At 38.4% G+C, this 22,707-nt stretch overlaps 1 protein-coding gene across 3 annotated transcripts in view; it reads left to right on the top strand.

Moving 5' to 3' along the window:
- Positions 1–22,707, top strand: part of PRR16 (proline rich 16) — a 180,962-nt gene that overhangs the window by 97,087 nt on the left and 61,168 nt on the right. Inside the window, exon 1 of one of the 3 annotated variants that reach the window (XM_087862362.1) lies at positions 21,761–21,900. The exons of the other annotated variants lie outside the window; for them this stretch is intronic. The gene's annotated coding sequence lies outside the window, so the exon portion shown is untranslated. Of the gene's footprint in view, positions 1–21,760; positions 21,901–22,707 lie in introns of those variants that run through there. 3 annotated transcript variants of the gene reach the window in all.

Raw genomic sequence — 22,707 nt, 5'->3', positions numbered from 1 at the left:
AATATCAATAGATTGGGCTAAATGAAATTGAGCTACTGTTTATTTAAAAAATCACAGAGAGAGGGAAAGGGGAAAACACAGACAAGAGGAGAAATGTAATATGTATATTTGAGAAGGGACTTATTTCCAGAATATACAGCTAGTTCCAACAATTCAGTAGGAATAAAAGACAATTGTATGAAAAACAAAACAACAACAAAAAACCAACAACAAACAAACACAAACTCTGTGAGTACCCATTTTACAAGAGTTATCTAAAAGACAGAAAAATGGGGATCTGGGTGGCTCAGTTAGTTAAGCATCTGCCTTCAGCTGAGTTCGGGATTCCAGGGTCCTTGGTTGGAGCCCAGCATTGGGCTCCCTGCTCAGTGGGGAGTCTGCTTCTCTCAGTCCCTCTGCCCCTCCCTCCTTCTCCTCTCTCTCTCTCTCTGTCTCTCTCAAATAAATAAAATCTTTAGAAAAATAAAGTAAAAAAAAAAAAGAAAAGAAAGACCAAAAAACATATGAAAAGCTACCTAGTTTCATTAGTCAGAGAAGTGCAAATTAAACCCACTTTGTGATATTTCTAAACATACAGCACAATGATTAAAATGAAAAAGAAAAAACAAACCAAAGACGAAACAGACAACATGGGATGCTGGTGAGCACATGATACAAGTGGAGCTCTCATGTATTGTTGGTAGAAGAATAAATTGGTACAATGGCTTTGAAAACCGTGTCTGGAGTCTACTAAAGCTGAATATAATATACACATTAAAATAGAGAAATTCCATTTCTAGTGATATACCAAAAGGAACTTGTTCATATATTTACTGAAAGACATGTAAAATAATGTTATAGCAGGAGTATTTAAAAGAGTCCCAAAGTAGCAGTAACCCAATTGCAAATCAGTAATAAAATGGACAAGTGTGATATATTCATATGATGAAATACGACGTAGCAGAGAGAATGAAGTTTATGCAACAGTATGGATTAATCTTGTGAATTCGTAACATTTCACTTCTATGTTGAACAGAAGAAGCCTGACACGAAAGATTATTCATTTATAAAAAATTCAAAAGAGGTGAACTGAATCTATGGAATTGGAAATAAGAATAATGATTATTTTTCTGGGGAGCTAGTAAGTGAGAGAGGGCACTTAGGGAGTGCTGTTCATAGTGTTTCTTGAGCTGTCTGCTGATGTCGTTAAGTGTGTTCTCTTTGTGAATTCCAAATGCTGTGTGAGGTCTTCTGTATGTATGATACATTACAATGAAAAGTATTCCTAAAGATTAAAATAAATAAATACAGAAGAAAATATTTGAAGCTAAGAAATTGATTGGGATTGACTCCTCCAAGACAAAAAGCTTAACATTTTTTTTAATGAAAAAAATAACTTCTGATAGTAAGAAAATGCCCACCCATCTCTACAGCCCTTTGCCAGTTACTATCCTAAATTGAGCTGTAATTCCTTAATCATGCTACTATTTTGTTCTTGTATTTTTGCCTGGAAAAATCAGAAGCTTCTTGCTAAATTTAAAAAACAGTGACTGTAGCTGGACATTGGGGTTTTATTCCTGCCTTCGAATTTGAACTGAAATATTGGCGTTTCGTGGGTCTTGAATCTTCCAGCTTTTGGACTGGAGCCTATGCCATTGGCACTGCTGGTTCTCAGGCCTTTGGACTGGGAATGGAGCAACCCTGTTGGATATCCTGGATCACCAGCTTGCTGACCACAGATCTTGGGACTTACTGGCTTCCATCACCTCCTATGCCAATCCCTTCTAATCTGTCTGTTGATTTCTCTCTTTCTATGCATCCATTTGTTCTGTTGACTAATACAGAAGCCGTTTTTTTTTTTTTTTAAGATTTTATTTATTTATTTGACAGAGAGAGAGAGCAGCAGCAGAGGCAGAGGGAGAAGCAGGCTCCCCGCTGAGCAGGGAGCGTGATGTGGGGCTCGATCCCTGGACCCTAGGATCATGACCTGAGCCGAAGGCAGACGCTTAACCGACTGAGCCACCCTGGCACCCCCAGAAACCATTTTTTTTTAAAGATTTGATTTTCTAATGCTGACAGATTCTTTTTTTTTTTTAATTTTTTTCAAGCATGGGTGAATTCCAGGAAATGGTTCAGAATGGGTGAATAATTGCCTAGTGCCGTGGGGTCACACTAATATGATTCATGTATAACTATATATAGCAATGTGTACCGACAAAGGCAATATGTGTTCCAGGAATGTACTTTGAAATTTTAACAAAGAAATCCAAACTGGAACATTTTTATATTTTCATCTCAAATGTCCTGTTTAAAGCCCTGCAGTGTTCATATGGAGAAGGCAGTAGCATATGAAATCTCAGTAAGCAAAGGCATTAAGCTCTGAAAAATGTAGAAGCTTGAGAGACACTGTTTTCTGGAGCACGAGAAGATGATCTTAGCCCTAAGTCCATCCTCCCCATGGACAGAGGGGTGATTAGCACGTGAGTTCAGTTTTGGGGAAATACAATAGGAGCAAAGAAATAACAGCAATTCAGGCTAATTTTTAGTTGTGTGGTTTTCTTCTTTTTTGAAATACTGACATCCTTCTGATATTTTCATGATCATTACTTCTTTGGACTTTTGCAAATCTTGCATAAGTCAGTGCAACATTAAAGAACACACAGATGTTTGCTTTGGTTAGGTCATGTTTGCTCTGCCTTCTGCCCGTGTTAACAATACTGAACTTCTCTTATGGGAGGCAAAGAAGTACACAGAAGGGGGAACAGCAGGCCATGAAGTGCAAAGTATCAACTCTTATTTTTTGACTAATGACCATGTGGCAGGCACAATACTGACAGCTGTATTTCTATCGTTCTTATTTAATTTTTCAGCAATCAGAGATAGAGATGCCATTATTCTACTAATTCCTATAAATGTGGAAACTTCAGGATTTACTAACTTACAGAAGTTCCCACTATTGGAAAATGGCCGGGATGTAACTTAACTCCAGTTCTTTTGGAATCTGGAGACCAAACTCATTTTCTTTTTTAGAGAATTATTTATTTATTTATTGGGGTAGGGGCAGAGGGAGAGGGAAAGAGAAGATCTCAAGCAGACTCCCTGCTGAGCCTGACCTGGGGCTCGATCTCAGGACCCTGAGATCATGACCTGAGCCACAATCTAGAGTCTGATGCTCAGTGGACTGAGCCACCCAGGCGCCCCTGGAGACCAAACTCTCCATTGGTAGACTAACTTGTAAATGAAGAAGAGAAGAATAAGGAGAAAGGGGGAAGACAGGATAAGAAGCTAATGAGAAACTTAATTGTAAAATAGTCCAATATGAAAATATTCCATTAAAAAAGATATATGTATCTTTTATATTTGGTAAAATAACAGAAGATGTGAAAAAAGTCCAAGGAACCTCTTACATTTCCTGCCAGTTTTTATGCTGAGCATCCGTTTGTCTGATCACGGTGTTATGATATATGTGCTTTAGTTATCTTATTTTCTCACTAAACGTTATGCTTTCAGTATTTTCTGAGGTGCTATAAATCTTTGTAAACAATTTAATGTTGTATAATACCACATTAAGAAAATGAGCCATAATTTAATTAACTGTATTTCCATCTGGGGACATTCAGTTGTTCACTGTGATACATAATACAAGTATGAACATCAGTATTCATAGACCTTTTTCCCAATTTGGGATTAATCACCTGCCTCTGAATATCCATCTTGGAGGAAACTTTTTAAATAGTTGGTTCTTGACAGAATATTTATTTTAGAGATGGTGTATTACAGTAAGCCTTTTCAGCGTGATGTAACTTTCCTGCAATAAATTGTGTATCATTTTTTAAATTTAAATATAATTGATGTACAACATTATATTAGCTTCAGGCGTACAACGTAATGATTCCATATTTGTATAGATTGCTAACTGATCACCACAATAAGTCTAGTTAACATCCATCATATAGAGTTGCAGGATTTTTTTCTTGTGATGAGAAATTTTAGGATCTATTCTCTTGGCAACTTTTAAATATGCAATACAGTATTATTAACTATTGCCACTGTGGGGTATAGCATTGATTTGTGAGATAAAGTGCCTCAATGTTATTTTTCCTCAAATCTTAGAATACTGATGAGCTGCTTTTCTACAACTGTAATACCTGTTTGTTTGTTTGTCTTTTTAATTCTTCCTTAGCCTTCCCAAGTAAGCCTTTAAGCAATACAGATCAGAAATATTCAAGCGGAGATTTACTTTTTCCACATAGTAAGCACTGTGTTCATCAACTTTTTTTTAAGATATTTATTTATTTATTTATTTTATTTATTTCTTTGAGAGAGGGAGAGAGCACAAGCAGGGGAGTGGCAGGCAGAGAGACAGAGAGAGAAGCAGGCTCCCTGCTGAGCAGAAAGCCAGACACAGGGCTCGATCCCAGGACCCTGGGATCATGACCTGAGCCGAAGGCAGATGCTTAACCAACTGAGCCACCCAGGTGCCCCTGTTCATCACCTTTTTATTTTAAGTCATCTCTTATCACCTTCAGGGTACGTAGGCTTCCATGATGGTATTTATTGTTCAAATCCCAAGCTGGACCTGTTGTCAGAATCACTTATTGATGTCAGTCCTTCCGAGTCCAGAGAGATCGCCAAAGCTTTGTTTGGAGAGGTGGGGGGTGAGGAGGAGGTGCCTGATACCTCTTTAAACTGAGAGAAAGGGCTTCAGCTTTCTTGGGAAAGAGACTGTTCACTGAAATTGTGTCTTAACAGATGAAGTTCTGGTCATAGCGTGGCTTCCTGAATTTGCATGTATCTTGTCAAAATTAATCAATCCTACATGAAATATTGGAAGAGGATTATTTTTCCACTTTTATGTCTGTGTTCCAAACTGTAGGCAGCCCTTGAATTTGAATATGATTAATGTCAGTAAGTGATTTAACGGTGTAATGTGCTGACCTACTCCAGCACTCCAACCGCAGACCATCCCATACAATGAGCATTATGTGATTGCCTGCACACAATGATAGTGTAAGACAAAGAACCTGCTCAAATACCTTGAATACCATTAAGAGGAGATGTAAATATCGTGTTAATTATGTGTGTACCTGGACCTATGAAGTGCTTTTATTTTTAATCAATTCTCACAGCAACCTCAGGAGCTAGATACCACGTTTAGCCTCATTTTATGGATGGGAAAACTGAAGCATATATGAAAAGGTAAATAATGGTCCACCAGGGAGATGGACTCACTCTGACTTGAGGTATATGTTATTTAGCAGATTGGAGGGAGATCTTCCAGGTGGGGTGTTCTGTGAAGGCTGGTGGGATATCTATGGACCTGCTTATTGGTGAGTAACTGGGCAGAGAAGGCTTAAGGTGAGCCATAGGTTTAATGGCAGATGGGAGGGAATTCTAAGAATGAAAACTGAATAAACAAAAGTTGGTTTCACAGGGTATTAGGTATATAACTAGGTATAATTTTAATGGAATCAAGGGTTTATAGAGATAAATTCAAAGAAATGCATCAGAACTTAATTGTGAGACAGCATGGGTTAGAGGTGTCTGGTTCACAGGGTTGTGTATTTTATGCCAAAGGGAATTCACATTTCATTTAAAACAAAAAGAAAGATCTTTTAAAGCAACAATAACAGGTGCACCTGGGTGGCTCAGTCGGTTAGGCATCCAGCTCTTGGTTTTGGCTTAGGTCATGATCTCAGGGTCGTGAGATCGAGCCCCACATCAGGCTCCCCACTCAGCACAGAGTCTGCTTGAGGTTCTCTCTCTCCTCCCTCTGCTTCTTCCCCCGCCCCTCACTCCTGCACTATCTCTCTATATATAAAATAAATAAATTTTTAAAAAAACCAACAATAATAACAAAACTGTGCTCTTCAAACCTTGTTGGAGAAATATAGTTAAAAACATAGGGAAAGATTATGGAGGGCTTTAAAAAACAATCTAGAATCTTCTATCAGTTAAGAAATTTCATATTTTTCTGAATGATTTTCATATTTCTTCCATAATGGTATAATTTTTGCTATAGGAATATGAAATTCAGAATGGTTATTTGCAGATAGTCTTTCAATAAAAATTTTTTTAAAAATTGCCCGAACAGTATAAGGTCTCAGACTGCCTTAAATCTAGTTGAAATTGATATTCCAAAGACTAGGCAGCCTGCCAAGTCTATTTTGATTATTCATTGCTGCCTAACAAATCATTCCAAAACTTGGTGGCTTCAAACAGCAGTGATCGTCTCTTATCTGTCATGGTTTCGGTGGGTCTCAGCTAGAAGACTCAAATGCTGGAAGTTGGGCGTATCTTCTCGTTCCCTCACAGAGCTGGTGGTAAGGTTTGCCAGGGCTACTGGTTGGTAGGCCCACACGGGGCCTCTTCGTGTAGCCTGGGATTCCTCACAACATAGTGGCTGGATTCCAGGACTAAGTGTCTCAAGATAGAAGGTGAGTCAGTCTGAGGTCATTTTGCTTTTTATGATCTAGCCTCAGAAGTCATACAGCCCTACTTCTCCTGCATCTTATTGATTGAGGCAGGTGTAAAGGTCCACCCAGATTTTAGGAGGAGGAGGGAACATAGACCTCACCTCATTTCATTGGAGGACTGCCATCACATTTTAATAGAAAGTATGTGAGAAGGGATGTGTGTGTGTGTGTGTGTGTGTGTGTGTGTGTGTGTGTATCTGCCATTGCAGAAAATGCAATCTGCCATTCCATCTGAGGGTTCTAAAAATTGCCAGAGGCTGGCAAACCAGGTAGGGAAGCAATGAGTCACATTTGTCTCCTGGAGGTATTTTATTAAAATGCCAAGGGTTAGGGCAGCTCACAAGGAGAGACTTTATTCTTTATTCATCTACATTTTGGTGAGTTTTTGTACTGAGAAACTGGGAACTTTCTTTGTGGACTTTGAGTGGAAATAGATCTAAAAATAAAACAACAGGCTCCAGGATGTAATAACCGTGTCAAGAATGGCATTGCAATTGTTTGTAAATCTCATGAGGTTTGGTCATGTTGTTCCGCCAAAGCTAAGATTAATTGCCTGGCACAAAGAAAACCCTGGACGTTGGCAGATGCTTCGGAATTATGTTTGTTGTTTGAATGGAAACCGTCTCCTAAGTGCTGGGGACCCTGATTCTAGGCTCCCCACTAGTTGCCAGCGTTGGGCCAGGTTCTCAGATGCACTGACTCAACAGTTGGAGTCATACAGGCATCTGGCCCAGGAGGTCCCAGGTATGCTAGGGATTTGTTGGAAATTTCAGAGACTGTCTTGAACTCTTTTTAATTGTCCCCGTGTAACACAGTCAATATCTGTTGTGGGTCAAGCATTGTTTGCTACGATGAAAGTGCCGAGATATACAAGGTCCTCCCTGTTCGGGAACATATCTAAAAGAAAGAAGGCATGCAAATAGGCCATTTCACAACAGGATGTGAAGTGCCCTCACACAAGGTTGGAAAAAGGGAGGTCTTCTAGCCAGAGGGAAAAGCACTTGAATAGAGACACAATGGCCCCAAGGAACTCATCATAAATTGTAGGACAACGTGGGATGTGCTGGGAGTTGAGGCTAGCGAAGTAAGTAGCATCTGGGACATAGAGAAAGAGTTAATTCTTGAGGGGCATTGCCTGAATGGCACAGGAACAATGCCTTCACTTTTTAAAGTTCTGATTTAGAGTCCGTGTCAGCAGTTTTTGCAGGACGATATCAAAAATTATAAAATTCAAGAATCAGAAAGGATCTTAGAGGTCGTGTAGTAGCTGTATAATTCTAATTAAATGCAGGATAATAAGTTGGGCTGTGAAACGTATCATAGTTGATTAATAGACAGAAAAGTTAATTGCTAAAATTTTTTCTTACTCTTATTCTTGAATTTTAAAAAGTATTTTATGAACACTATTTGGAATTTGCTTGACTACATTGATACTGCTTTTCTATTCAACATGCAGCAGTGTCTGATTTGATGCTCAAGCAATTTTTTTTTTAGACAGGCACAGAATAAATTATCTGCATTTTACAATGGAGTAAAATGTATTTTGGATGAGTTCTGAATAGCCCATGAGCAAAATTTAGCAATTTATACAACCAGGAGTAATAGTTCTGACTCCTGACTTCAAATCACATGTTTAAAAGAAGGTAGTTTCTTCCAAAATAGCAGCCATCTGTTTTCATTAAGAGCCTACTTTTTAGGGGCTCCTGAGTAGCTCAGTCAGTTAAGTGTCTGCCTTCGGCTCAGGTCATGATCCCGGGGTCCCGCAATCGAGCCCGTTATCAGGCTCCTTGCTCAGTGGGGAGTCTGCTTCTCCCTCTACCCTTAAATCCACTCATTCTCTCTTGCTCTCTCTCTCTGTCTCAAACAAATTTTTAAAAATCTTAAAAAAAAAAAAAGAGCCTACTTTTTAGAAAGTCCTCTGAGGGGCACCTGGGTGGCACAGCGGTTAAGCGTCTGCCTTCGGCTCAGGGCGTGATCCCGGCGTTATGGGATCGAGCCCCACATCAGGCTCCTCCACTATGAGCCCGCTTCTTCCTCTCCCACTCCCCCTGCTTGTGTTCCCTCTTTCACTGGCTGTTTCTATACCTGTCGAATAAATAAATAAAATCTTTAAAAAAAAAAAAAAAGTCCTCTGAAAGCTACCTTAATGTTCTGTTATCTAATCTTTCCTGTGATCCCGTGAGATAGGTAGTGTGGTAGAGAAACTAAGATTCAGAGACCCAAAGTCATTTCCATCATGATCAGGACAGAGTGGGGCTGAAACATGTCTCATGGGAATCCAAGTCCCCAGACTTCCCCCCTCACCAGGCTGGCCCGCCTGTTGTCCTCAGTCTCTCAGAAGTATTCTGTAAAATAATACAGCAATGTATTGTACCCTTCCCCCCATGGGAAATGACAGGTTCAATTGTTAAAACAGTTTAAAAATCAATGGACTTCAAAAATGCTAAATAAAAACAAGACAGACATGCCAATTTTACTTCTGGGCTTGAGGGAAATACGTTTTCTCATTGAAGTGAGCCTAATTTTTTACTAGTCAAATTTTAAGTCAATAAAATGAGCAGCCTGCATCACTACACTGTAGTGTAAGAAAATTTTGCTGATTTGAGAGAATGAAGGAAGACAGTTTTTCTCTGTGTCTAAAAATGAAGCCTAATTTGTGTTTTTCTCCCCTAAGATTTACATTCCATTAAGAGTGTCAGCTCTGGTACTCAACCCCTCAAGGTAGTGTTTCCAGCTGAGCTTATGTGTTTCGGGGACTTGTTAACACATTACCTTCTGTTCTGAGATCCCCATTATCTTGGAGTTTACGCTCTACCTAGAGAAATAACATACAAAAGCAGATTTTAAATCGATGTGTGCACATCATTGTAATTTTGAAATGTAATATGTGTAACAACTCTCAGTCTGGGATTAAGATATCCATCCTTCATTCTCCCTTTTTTTCTTTCTTTTAAAAAAATCATTGGAGGAAAGTCCCAGGAAACTCTCTTGATTAGAATGTTGGCTCTAGCATGTTCTAGCAATGTGACCTTAAATTACTTAGCCTCTTTGGGCTTCAGTTTTATCTTCAGTAAAATAGGAATAATAAGAAAACTTACTTTATATGGTTATTATAAGGATTAAATGAGTAAGCTTTTTGTTTTAATAAAGAATAAAAATTAAGCTCATTAGCCTGATTTTTAAGGCTTTTTTACTATCTAATGACGCTTAATGAAATATATCATCTGCCTTTAAAAATATCTGTGTTCCGTTTAACCTGGAACAAAGCTAATTTTCTGTGTGTTTCTTACAGGCTGCAACTTAAATACCTTTGCAAAAGCCACTGCCCTTAACAAGAACCTCTACCTACTTTCCCCTTATTAGAATCTAATAGTATTTGACGTAACCTAGCCCAGCCCAAGGAGAGTACTCATAAATTCTCAAGGTATCGAAATGTCCAACCCAATGTGGGCTTTGTTGCCATTTCTCATGGGCTTAATCTGAGGCTGTGGATTTAGGGCAGTGATCTTTAGACTAACTTGTCAAAAGACCACAATCCAAAAGGGACTGGACTCAGAATTTGCCTGCCAAGAAAGTAGCTTAGAACTGAGAACAGGTTTGCCTTATATGCATGCTGGTAATTAATGCCTTCCTTTACTGAAAATCATTTCTGTGATTCATAGATGATTTATTTAATTTTTTTTTTATCTAGAATCCTCAGCTAGTGTTTTTTAAACATTTCATTAAGATATGATTGACATACGTACAGAAAGGCACACATAATATATACAACTTGTTGAGTTTGGAGATAACATACATATCTATGAGACCATCACCACAGTCAGCGCCATAAACATATCCACCTTCTCCAAAAGTTTTCTCCTACCCTCTTTACATATATATATATATATATTTTTTTTTTTTTTTAAGATTTTATTTATTTGAGAGAGCGAGTATGAGGAGGGGAGGGGGGAGGGAGAGGCAGACTCCCCACTGAGCAGGGAGCTCCACACAGGGCTCCATTGCAGGACCCAGAAATCACAACCTGAGCTGAAGGCAGATGCCTAACTGACTGAGCCACCCCAGCGCCCCTTGCATTAATATTTTTTTTGTGAGAAGAGCACTTAATATAGTATCTACAATTCCAGCAAATTTTTAAGAGATACCTGCACTCCCAATGCTCATTTCAGCTTGTTTTTTTCCCCCATCTAAGACAAGATTTTCAGAAATCACTGTAAGAATGTTTCCCTCTCAACAGAAGATACACAAAAGATAAGCGACAATATCAGATGTTCTTACCACCAAGACCTCCTTTCCCAACCTCTTCTCAGCTTGATCCCTCCGGATGCAGCTGGGGTTCTTGGTTCCTTCTTTTTCCCTCTCTGCCTCAAGAGCCCAATAGTGATTCTGCTCATCTTGCTGTACCCTTGTGGTCTTTCTGTGCCCTGAAGCTATTTATGCACTTGACTTGTCTCCCCAAGAAATAGCCACTGGAGAGGGCTTTGCCTTGTCTGCCTCTTTTCCACAGTATTTTGTCATCACGAGTTTTTCTTTCTTTCTTTCTTTCTTTCTTTCTTTCTTTCTTTCTTTCTTTCTTTCTTTCTTTCTTTTTTGGTAAGATGTTGTTTGTTTATTTTAGGAAGAGAGACAGCAAGAGCGGGAGGGGCAGGGGAGAGGGAGAGAGAGAGAATCTCAAGCAGACTCCATGCTGAGTGCAGAGCCCAACATGGGACTGGATTCTAGGACCCGAGATCATGACCTGAGCTGAAACCAAGAGTCGGACACTTAACCGACTTCGCCACCCAGGCGCCCCTGTCAGTACGAGTTTCTTAATAAAGATTTTATTTTATTCTTATTCTGTAAGTATTGATAATATTTTTATGGTCATTTTGTAGTGACTGATGCCATGTTAAAGTTTTAGAAAACGTTACTTTCTTCAGAAAGCTGCTGACCTGTGAGAGGTAGCTACATATCTAGAATTCTTAGCAGCTGAGATTGATGTTGGAACGGTTCCTGGGGGACTTTGAGGTGAGATGGACCCAGGTTTCTATCACTGTGAGGTTGCTTCTAGATGTGTCACCTCCCAGAGTTCTAGTTTCTATAGTAGTCAAATGGAGAAGGAAAAATTTGTAAATGCTTTAGTGAAAGTTGAAGGACACCTTGACTGTGAATTCAAGTGCCTGGCTCACCGTGAGCATTCAATAAAGATGAGGCATTATTCTTACTACTATGAATAAATAGGAATATATATCAATGCATATTCAGGATTATTCATCAGTGTTCTGATATGTAGTAGTGCACCAAGAAGAAAGCTTCTCTGATCTCCATCTGTTACCTATTTTGTATTCTTTAGATTTAATCTAATAGTATTCCAAACTCTTCTCAATAATACTATTGTAGGTTTTCTTTTTATGGCACATCCTTGGTTTGCAGAGAATATATACATGTATCCCACATATTCCTCTTCCTTCACCTGTCTCAATCTTTGTATTAAAAACTGTATAAATATTTTTATAAATGGATACCACCCTGGCTTGATTTATAACAAATGGGCAATATATCTGTATTTTACAGTGTTCCTAGAACTCTCTGCACATTATAAATTATGTGCACATTATATAGTAAAATGTAAGTTGATTTTTATTTAGTTAATTTAATAAATACAATAACTGTTCTGGGGGTTAAATCGGGTTCTTTATGTGATCATTTGTTTTCTTTGCTTTTTGAATTATCTCTATAATACCTTCCTTTTGTATCATAATCACATGGATGGTCTAAGTGCTTTGGGTTTATAAGTTGTGTTGGTTGCTTTCAATTTTCAGGATTATGGAAATTGCTATATAATATCAGGGTGAAAGTAACTGTAAAATAGTAAACTCATAGAGATTAATAGTGTTGTAAATATAATTGCGTGGAAGCATTTGAATTTCTTATCTTGAATCTTTAAAAGAAGAAATAAAGTGTGAGTTTTAGAATGGTCTATTTCCTAAGAGATTTGGTAAAACAACTTTGCAAGAGTAGCTTGTGTTTCCATTTGACGTGTAAGAGAGAAAAACCCTAGGATTGCTGTCCTAGTCTTGATTTGTTATGCAATACCATAGCTTAAATCTTTATATGGTATTTTGGACATCTATCACTTTCATCATCAGCGTGTCTGAGAAGACAAACTAGCATCATCAAGGCATTATACTTTGTTACGGTTTTGTCATACATAATGATGATGTCATACTCCTCTTCCATAAATTTTGGTAACACACTTACCTTGGTTGAAGTTTATATGCTGCTTCTACAACGCTCTCTTTCAAACATAAATTTCAGATGAAAATAGTCTACTTATTAATGTGAAAAATATATTTGTAGGCCTGGGGAATGAAATGCAGAATAACTCTTGGAGCAGTGTTCTCTGCAGTGAATGCTTAGTAAATACTCGAGTGAACTGACAGTTGATGCGGCCAAGTTGTAAAATGATATATTCAGGACCAGCCAATTTGTTTTTGTTTTGTTTGATATATATTGCATCAACTGATATATTACATTTATATGAAGTGTATGAGTCAGAATAAGAATTTTTTTTTATTGTGGTGTTAAGAAGACAGGCTTTTTTGGTGAATGATGAAATCATAATCTTTTGCAGTGGTTTATTTCAAAAACAATTTGACATAAAACTATTCAACGCCTTATTTCTTTTCTTTTTCTTTGCTGCCCACTCTCTACAAGATTTATCCTTAAAGGACCATAATTTATTTTTTCAGTGATACAGTAAATTTCTGTATCTTGGCTAATAATTAACTTTAGATTTTCATAATAATGGTTATTACTTTATAGGACATGTGAAAGTATTTTGTTAAGCACCTTTTCTGGTTGAGATCCCCATTGCAGAGCTAAGGATCGGCAGCTCTTGTGAAAATTTAAGAGGTCTCTCATCACAGTTAAGGATGGCTTTGTTTTCAAGTGTCAGCAATTACTTGGCTTTGACTCCTTAGAACTGGCCATTGAAATATAGAAAAGTTGGAGCACCTGGGTGGCTCAGTTGGTTGAGCGTCCGACTCTTGGTTTTGGCTCAGGTCATGATCTCAGGGTCTTGAGATCAAACCCTGGGTCAGGCTGTGTGCTCAGTGGGGAGTCTTCCTGGGATTCTCTCTCTCCTCCCTCTGCCTCTCCCACCATGTCTCTCTGTCTGTCTCTGTCTCTCTCTCTGTCTCTAAGTCTCTCTGTAAAATAAATAAATCTTAAATAAAATAAAAATAAAAAGACTTCTATCATTCATTTGAGAAGCTAGCTATATTTTTTCTTGTCATATTAAAATAAATACAGAACTATGAAATTTAAGTTTTTTTCATTTATCACCAGAAATCACTTTATTAACCACCAATGTGATGATCTTAGGAAAAATTGTAAACCATTCCACCTCCCTTACTGAAGATTATGTATTATTGGCTCTAGGTATTTAGTCAAGCAAACATCCAGAGCTCTGTTAAATAATTTCAGAAATGTAGGAAATGCTTTGAAGGTCGAATCAGAAATTATTCCACTAGATTTGTGAGTATAGAAATTTCAGATATCAGTAAATTATATTTTATTGCTGCCTCTTCAGAACCTGTAACTAGTGGTGCTTGGTTCAGTCATTTCAAGAAGTTCTTTGAAGCAGCACAGCATACCCATGATTTATAGCAACTTTGTTCAGGTAACCAGTCATGAAATGTATATCTTAGCTTAATCACGTTTCAAACACAGACATCTCTTTTCACCTTTAAACAAAAAGTGAAAAGTTCTCAGTGTTTGTTTTTTTTTTTTTTAACATACTAAATTCCAGATGCAATGATGTCGTATGACAGGTGGTCATTATTTGTGTCTTGTTGGCCCTGAAAGGAAGAAACTAAAACTAAAACTGCTTATTCTCTTCACTTTTTGAAGTCGATCTGTAATTTCTTTAAGATGTCTTATTCTACAAAGCAATATTAGTTGGGGATTTACAGAGTCTTATCATCTTGGGGAGCGCTGGGGACAAGAGCTATGCTGGGATTTCGGGTGCTGCTGTAGAGACCCTTGCTCTGGGCTTCCTTGGAGTCTCGTACCATGCTCACTGAATGTCTTAGTTTCAAGGTCCCTTTTATTTTTATTTTTTTAAAGATTTTATTTATTTGTGAGAGAGCACAAGCAAGGGGAGCCTCAGGCAGAGGGAGAAACAGGCTCCCTGCTCAGCGGGTAGGACCCAGTATAGGACTCTATCCCTAGACCCTGGGATCATGACCTGAGCTGAAGGCAGACACCCAACCAACTGAGCCACCCAGGCATCCCTCAAAGTCCCTTTTAATAGTCTGCTTCACAGAGAGCGATTTTTTTACCCATGCTTCCCACTTCCCAAGGCACATTAAAGATTTTCGCTAACTTTCTGCAATCATACCAGCAGGGAATTTTATTGTGGTGCTTGTTTTGTTTTCTTCTATTTGTCTTGTTTCCCTGAAGTTTCTTACCCATATATGTATTTTTTCTTGTATTCTGGGAAATTCACTTTAGAGGAAACAAGGGGAAAAATTTAAGAGTTTATTTATTTGAGAGAGAGAGAGTGCATGCACGTTTGTGCACGAGTCGGGGGAGGGGCAAAGGGAGAGAGAGAATACCAAGCGGACTCTGTGCTCAGTGCAGAGCCCACGATCTGGGGCTTTATCTCATGACCCTGAGATCATGTCCTGAGCCAAAATCAAGAGTCAGAGGCTTAACCGACTGAGCCACCCAGGTGCCTCAGAGAATCTTTTGAATTTGACATATCCTTGGCCATTCTGATCCTTTCCTAATCCCTCTTCTTGTGGAAAAAACAAAAACAAACAACAACAACAACAAAAAAAAAACAGTAACAAACCTTACACTTAGAGACGTACTTTGTAATGTCTTTCAGTCATCCATTTTTTTTCTTTTCAATCACGAATTCTTTTCCTTCAACTCATCCTTCAAGTGGGTGGCTCGTCTTGGAGCTGTTCTAAGCTGTGTCACTGACCTGCAGGCCTGTTTTGGTTGAAGCCCTTCTCTTATGTTCCCTTGAAATATGTCCGGTTGTTTCACTTTGAACCTACATGGATAAGAAGTAATGACTAGAGGCTTTTGGAGGGGCAAGGTTGGAGTAAGATTTAACCTTCCCTCTGTAATCCCTGTGTTACCTTACCCTCAACCCTTGGGAAGGAACCTATGCTTTAATTAAAAATAGGGTTCTCAGTATGCAAAACAGATTTCTTAGACTAGGTCCCTGGCCCTGCTTTCCAATTAGATTCTGCCTCTGAGCCCTTCTCATGCAGAAATGTTGAAACCAGCACTAATATTCAGAATTGATGATGATTACATTAACATTCAAAATAGGGGGCAGAAGTGAAGACTAGTTGATGTAAGGCTGTCCAACAAGTGGGAAAAACAAAACAAAATCAAAACGGTAGAATTACCTCTAAGGTGAAGGTTTGTTTACTGCTAAACACTTCAAATTTTATAAGCACCTTAGTGGTTAGGAAAAAAAAATGGCTGGAGTACTAATTCATGATTTTATATACTGAAAAAAATTTTTAATCTATTAATTATAGGAATGTTTCTATTAGGCCAGATTTTACTAACCTATTTTCAATTATAAGACTGCATTTCTTTAAAAAGCAGTTTTTTAAAGAAATAAGGGCTCCTGAGTGGTAGGGGCTCCTGGGTGGCTCAGTCAGTTAAGCGTCTGACTCCTGATTTTAGCTCAGGTCATGATCTCAGGATCCTGAGATCTAGCCCTGCGGTGGGCTCTGCACTCAGCAGGGAGTCTGCTGACGATGACCTCTCTCCCTGTTCCTTGGCCCCTCCCCCCCAAAAATGTATATTGCAATAATTATTAAGCCTTCTTCAACCTCTACCTGGTGTTTCACCTGTTTTGTATTTTTAATTCCTGCTCTGATCCAAGGTTCTGTTGTTATGTTTGACCCAAAGAAAGCTAAATGGGGTTAACTCATTTTTGGTGGAGTTTTGTATCGTAGACTGGGATCTTCTTGCTCATTGTACTCCTGGAATCAGAAAGTTGTCAAAAGGAAGATCTCTCCTGCTGGTCTCGGTATTCTGAGAAGCAAATTAATCCTTGAAACTCCTCATATTCAAAAAAGAGCAGACTCTTCATCCTGGGAAGATCATGTCTTCCAAAAATATGTGCTTTCCTTCTCCAAGAAGGGGTATTCTTCATCAAGTCACATCACTTGGTTTCTCTCTTCAAATTATTCAGGAGTATTTGTCAAATCGCGTGGAAACAGGATAATCTCAGGATGAAGTGCCATTTATTCAGGCTTTTATTTTATTTATTATTTTTTTTAAAGATTGTATTTATTTATTTGACAGAGAGAGAGAGAGAGGCAGCAAGAGAGGGAACACAAGCAGGGGGAGTGGGAGAGGAAGAAGCAGGCTTCCTGCCCTGCAGGGAGCCCGGTGTGGAACTCAGTCCCAGAACCCTGGATCATGACCTGAGCTGAAGGCAGACACTTAACCAACTGAGCCACCCAGGCGCCCCTTATTCAGGCTTTTAGACAATGAAACATTTCAAGATTAAAATAACAGTAATACAGGCATGAAAGGAAGACCAAAAGCAGTATACATTTTATCAAATTATTCCATTTTTTTGGTAAGAAAAGCAGTTCCTTACCATTTAATGTATACATTTGTGGTGAAGGATGTTTTGTCCATCACTGTCCATGCCTCTGCCAGCTAGCTGAATAAATTCCCTTTTACTACAGGGCTAACTAGTTCAAAATTCAGCTGCCTTGAAATCTTCTATTTCAGTGCTACACCCTTATTGAAACTCTGAATATCTAATGTGGCAATACGAGTTTTTAATTTGGAGGTCAATATTAACAATGGTTGAAACACACTTCAAAGCTATAAAAAAAGTTTCCATATATACATTATTTAACTTGATTCTTTTGAAAATACGCTATTTTGTGTTCAAAACTGCAAATACATGCAATTGTTTTACTGCATTACTCAGTGAAGCGTGTATATAATATTACTCGTATGTTACTTCCACAAAACCTTCAAGTCCTTTTTAGTATGGGTATTAATGCCTGTGTTTTTTTGTTTTGTTTTGTTTTGTTTTTGAAATGGAGCAGTCCAGTGATATGATCATATTTTGGTCCTGAAAATTTGATTGAAATGGGGGATTAGTGATGATGAGTTCACTCTCTTTTCTGCAACTGAAATTCTTGGCCGAAGACGTGAGCGTTGTGCATACTTCCTGACGATGATGGGCAAAAACATCCACTTAGTAGTTCAGCAGAAATTAAAGGACACCTCATGCTGTGATTTATCTACGAATTTATACATGGATCCTGGATACATCTTGCCCAAGTCTAAATACTGTGAAAGAAACCTAGTAATTAAGCTTGAATTTTAAAATAAGGATCACATCTTGTGTAATTGTGGGTTTTTTGAAAAATCATAAAATGCGCAATTAGAGCTAGTATTGGTGTACTGTAAATGAGATATGTTCGATTTTATAGTCAGATTTCATCATTGTCTTTCTGGTAGCACTTAAGTTGAAATTAGTTTCAATTTGAAGTTTGTAATTTTTTTTTTTTTGCTATTTTCCTCTTTCTCTTAAATCTTGAAATATAAATCTTTGATCTTCAATTGCCCTATGGAAGGTCATGCTCTGTATTTTTTCAATAATTCTATAAGCCTTTTATTACTAAAATTCATTACTTAAATCCCCTGAAGATGTTTCTGTGTCATTTACATGAAAGCTATTTAAACCATCCATTTTACCTTCCATTTGGGACAAAATAACTAATGCGTTATCCAAAATTTGAATATTTTCATTCATTCGTATGACTGCTCTCCGTGTATGATCTATCGTAGAATTAAATTCCGTTTTTAAAATGTATTTATATTGTAGGCTTTTCTGGGTTTCTTGGTGCAATTTCAACAGCATAGTGAGATGCTGATTCTTCAAAAATACTTTTTCTTTAAGGCAGTCACACATCATGTCGGTGATTGCCACTAAAAATGAGACTGAACCCCGCAATTCAATTTTTTATATCCAGACACATGAGTCATTTAAGAAATCTGGACTGAGAGTCCAATAGTGCTCTGCTGCTTAGCCTAAGAGCTGAGCATTAATTAAGTTTGTTTAGCCATAAACAGATCTCTGATTCTCAGATGCTAAATGTTCTAAAGATGAGTGAGAGGTTGTCACTTCCCTACAGGAGCTTTCAGTGAAGCCAGTCGGATACTGATGAGAATTTGAATGGGGCTTTTCTTTGCAAAGCATCCTAACATACATGGATTCAACTGATGGGTATTTGTAGCTCCTGGGTATGGGTGTATATTTGATTCCTAGATAGATGTGATAGCCTAATACAGAGACATCTTTTCTTCCATTACCAGACCGTGACCCCGTGCCTCTGACACATTTTACAAATGTATGCTTTTGATCATAAGGAGACAAGATAATGTGGCAAGCTCAGTGTGGAACCTGTTGTGTTTTTTTGAAAAACCTATTCAATATTCAGTTCTTCTACTGTGGGCTTTTTTTAAAAATTTTTTTTCCCATCTTGTTGTTGGAAGGATAAGGAAATACTCGGGATAGAATTATTAAAACAGATTGTGGATGTTGACTAATTCTGCAAAGGCCAAAGACATAAATGCACATTTGTTAAGAATTCAGGTTTGGTGCTTTCCCCTCTCACAAATTCAGATCATCCTCTGGAATTTCCCAGTAGCTGATTCCAAGCATAAAGTTCAGACAGTGCCCTTCTAGAATGGGTAACAATACTCTGGATAATCGAAATGTGCTTTCATGACTTCCCTCAAACATTGACCAGATACTTTTGAAACCTTTTCCATTTTGGTTTTAGTCTAGTCTGAGACTCTGAAATATGTGGCAGGGTGAGGCGGTTGGGGGGGTGGGGATGAAGGAAGGAATTGTTGAGCTTGTCGTTGGCAGAAAAGTTGTATTGCTGAAAAAGATCACAAGTTATGGCTGGAACGGTTTGGTAACAGTTTTTTCCACTGTGGAAAGCCAGACAATCTCTGCCAAACAGAAAAGCACAACCTATACTGTCAGAATGGAAGAAAAGGAAAAAGTACTAGCCACTAGGAAGCCAGGGCATTCCAGCAGTGAACTTGGAGTTTGGCACTTGGACCCTCGCTCTAAGGAGGGACATAGGGGCACCCAACCACTGCAGAGCGGTCGGCTACTGGATTGCCGGGAGAATACTTGACACTGAGATTAATGAGGAGTCTAAAGTGTTCAGTTCCAAATTCTTTCTTTAGGTTATTCTGAGAACTTCCGACAGTGAAGACCCTGACAGGCATTGTTACAGCAGTGCTCTTCCGAATTAATAACAGAAATGAGAGGGAACACTCATGTGCTTGAAAAAGTGTTTTTCCTTTCCATGTATTAGCTCATATAATTCCTAGATTGACCCTATGAAGCTAGAACGAGTATTTGTTTGTTTATTTGCTTGTTTATTTTTACCTTCCTTTCAGAGATAAGAAAGGAGAGGCAAGTTAGTATCTTGCCCGCGTCCACAACTCCAGTGAGTCTGGCTGTGGGCGCCATATTTCAAACCTTCTCCATGTCTTGGTATGAAGAATGAAGCAGTAGTGTTCAACAGAGAAATCTACATCCTTTTCCTCAGCCTTTATTTTAGTGTCTTTTTTTATGTAGAAGATTTTTGGGAGGAGGAGGGGAATAAAGAGGTACATAAATTCCATCAGAAGTACTTATATAGACAGCCTCATTTTTACCATTTCTTCGCTTTGCCACTCCAGCATTTTAAGTTTATGAATCTCAGATTTGTGTTACAATTCTTAGGAGTATTCAGTGTAGATTTAATGTGAAATGCGGTTAGAGATTTTGACTGCTGTTCTTATTTGTTAACTTTATTAAAAGTGTGAACCATAAAATTGTTTAATACTGAGTAATGAAGAGTGCCTGCATAATACTATTCATTGGATTATTTTTTAAATTAGTGTTTTTTACATTCAAATTTTATAATTCATTACTAACAAATGTTTCCTGTAATCCACATGTATGTAATAAAAGTGTGGTCAGGGATTCTGGGTGTTTTACTCCCAACAACCACAGGGCCCTGCCACATAATTGGTGCTCAGTGAGTATTTCATGAATGAGTATCCATCATGAACAGAGGAATGATGAAGTTAACTGCCTTGAGCTTACTCACATGTATGATTTTGTATGTCCTCTATTATGAAATAAATGTTCAAGGTTATTGATAAAGAAAATCAAGAATAGAATGGGAAGCAGCAGATGCTGAGCAAATCATGTCCTTTCGCAACTCCCTCCCCCACGCTGGGTGGTTCTTTTGAGCTCCTGGAAGGAGGGATCCTTCTCAGCTTTCTCTTCATTGCCAGTACTGACAAAGCATGGGGCTCTGTAGGTAGGTAGTGATAGAGTGAGTGAGTGATTGGACGGACTGAATGACATAGCTCGTGTCCTTTTGCGGACACCTAGTATGAATAAGGTACAAGTATAACCACTTCAGTGTTTGGGGAACGTGCTACCAAAGGCTTAAGGCCAGAGTGAGGACCACATACTTGGGGAGCAGTGATCTAGCATCTCTGGATTGGGTGCCACCTTATGGACCATGAAGTCTTTATTTAGACCTCAAGGCCATGGGCACTATGTTCACTACCCTCTGGGACTTAAAGTTTTTACAGCTCCACTGCCAAGAAATCACTTAGCCTTTGCTCTATGTTCCTCTCTCACTCGAGGGTAGGTTTGTCGGAGGTTGGCTCAGTCCATTGGCGCCTCACACAGCCAGACTTGGTTTCCTAAGACAAGGCAAGCTTTCAGATATTTGAGGATTGCTTTCTGGTTTCCAGAGGGTACTCTACGCCACCACACTACTTGCGGGGATTCATATCAGTGTCCGGGACTTGATTGACTGCCCCCACTCTTCCTGATGGCTGGCTCTAGAGCTGGTCTTTATTTGCGTATGTTAATCACTCGTTGGACAGCAGTACTAAAACAGTATTGATGAATGAATACGTGTTAGTCTCAGGAAACTTTCCAGTGACTTGCTATGTAGCATTCTGTTCTTAGAACAGGGACTCATTGAAAAGATCTTGAGCATTTGATTGCTTGATCTCTACCCCAGTTCCTCTGTTTCCAGCCACAGGATACAATCCTTCACGTGCATTTCCTCCATGCACACGCTTCCTGTGGTATCTCCTCCTCTCTTCCGGTCACGTGTCCATTGCCATCGCTCCAGCCTAATTCCTTCGTAGCTGACTAATGCCCCCTCCCCCTCATTTATCATCTCCTGTACCTGTTTAGTTAGGTGTGTTTTGGAAAGTATATAGTCAATACACTATTTGTAAAAGTTCTTTAATTTTTTTAACAGAAGCTCCATAACCTACTCCCACCTCCCCACATGATGACACAGGGAAACAATGCTACAGGCAGACAGTGACAACAGGACACCAGGAAGTGCCTGAGAAGGTCAGCCCCACCTTGACATGATGGGGGTGCAGGGATTTTGACAACATATATCAGCATTCCTAAGAAACATGCAAGTCCAGTATATCATTTGATATTTGAAATATATACAAAAGTTAGGATTAAGAAGTAGGTATTTGACTACAGAAGTTATGAAATAATGACCTTGAATAACAATTAGCAATCACAACACTAGTTATCACTATATAAGTTATCATATTTTCAGTCTCTGTTTTATGTTTAAATTCCATAGAGGAAAATATGTACAGTAATACCATGAAATTAAGCAATGTTGCTTTGTAGGGCTCCAAAGGTTTTTTAAGGAACACTTAACAGTGTTTTTGTAACTGTAGGATTTAACTTCCAAGATGCCAGGGTTAATGAGTTTGTGTTAGCATACCTATACTTTCTGTGAACAAAATTAGCTTACATTTCCATAATTTCTCTTTATATGTGTTGACTGTACACAACTAGTCAATTTGGCCATTAAAAAACCAAAAATTACATAAAATATATGATTATTTAGAATCAAAAATTGAATTATGCTCATTTTTTCCCTTAAAGGTGGATTTGTGTTGTGTAGAACTCATTCATAATTCAGGGATAGTAGGCTATACCATATGTGACAATAAGAAGGATCATTACCTTTAACAGCTGTGAATTTTTAATGAAGTGAAAACATGTACAGTCAAGGCCAACAATGTTTTGTGTTGCAAATTTTTATTTTCCCACTACCAAAGGCTACCATTTATGAAAGAATATTGGTTTATTCCTTATTAAGCCCTGATGCTTCTGGAATAATAATTTAAT

This window comes from Ursus americanus, chromosome 5 (genome assembly GCF_024610735.1).
Source record: "Ursus americanus isolate L20-20 chromosome 5, mUrsAme1.1.p, whole genome shotgun sequence".
NCBI classification, from domain to species: Eukaryota; Metazoa; Chordata; class Mammalia; order Carnivora; family Ursidae; genus Ursus; species Ursus americanus.
The sequence above is the reverse complement of the archived record's forward strand: the minus strand, read 5'-3'. Positions and strand labels throughout refer to the sequence as shown.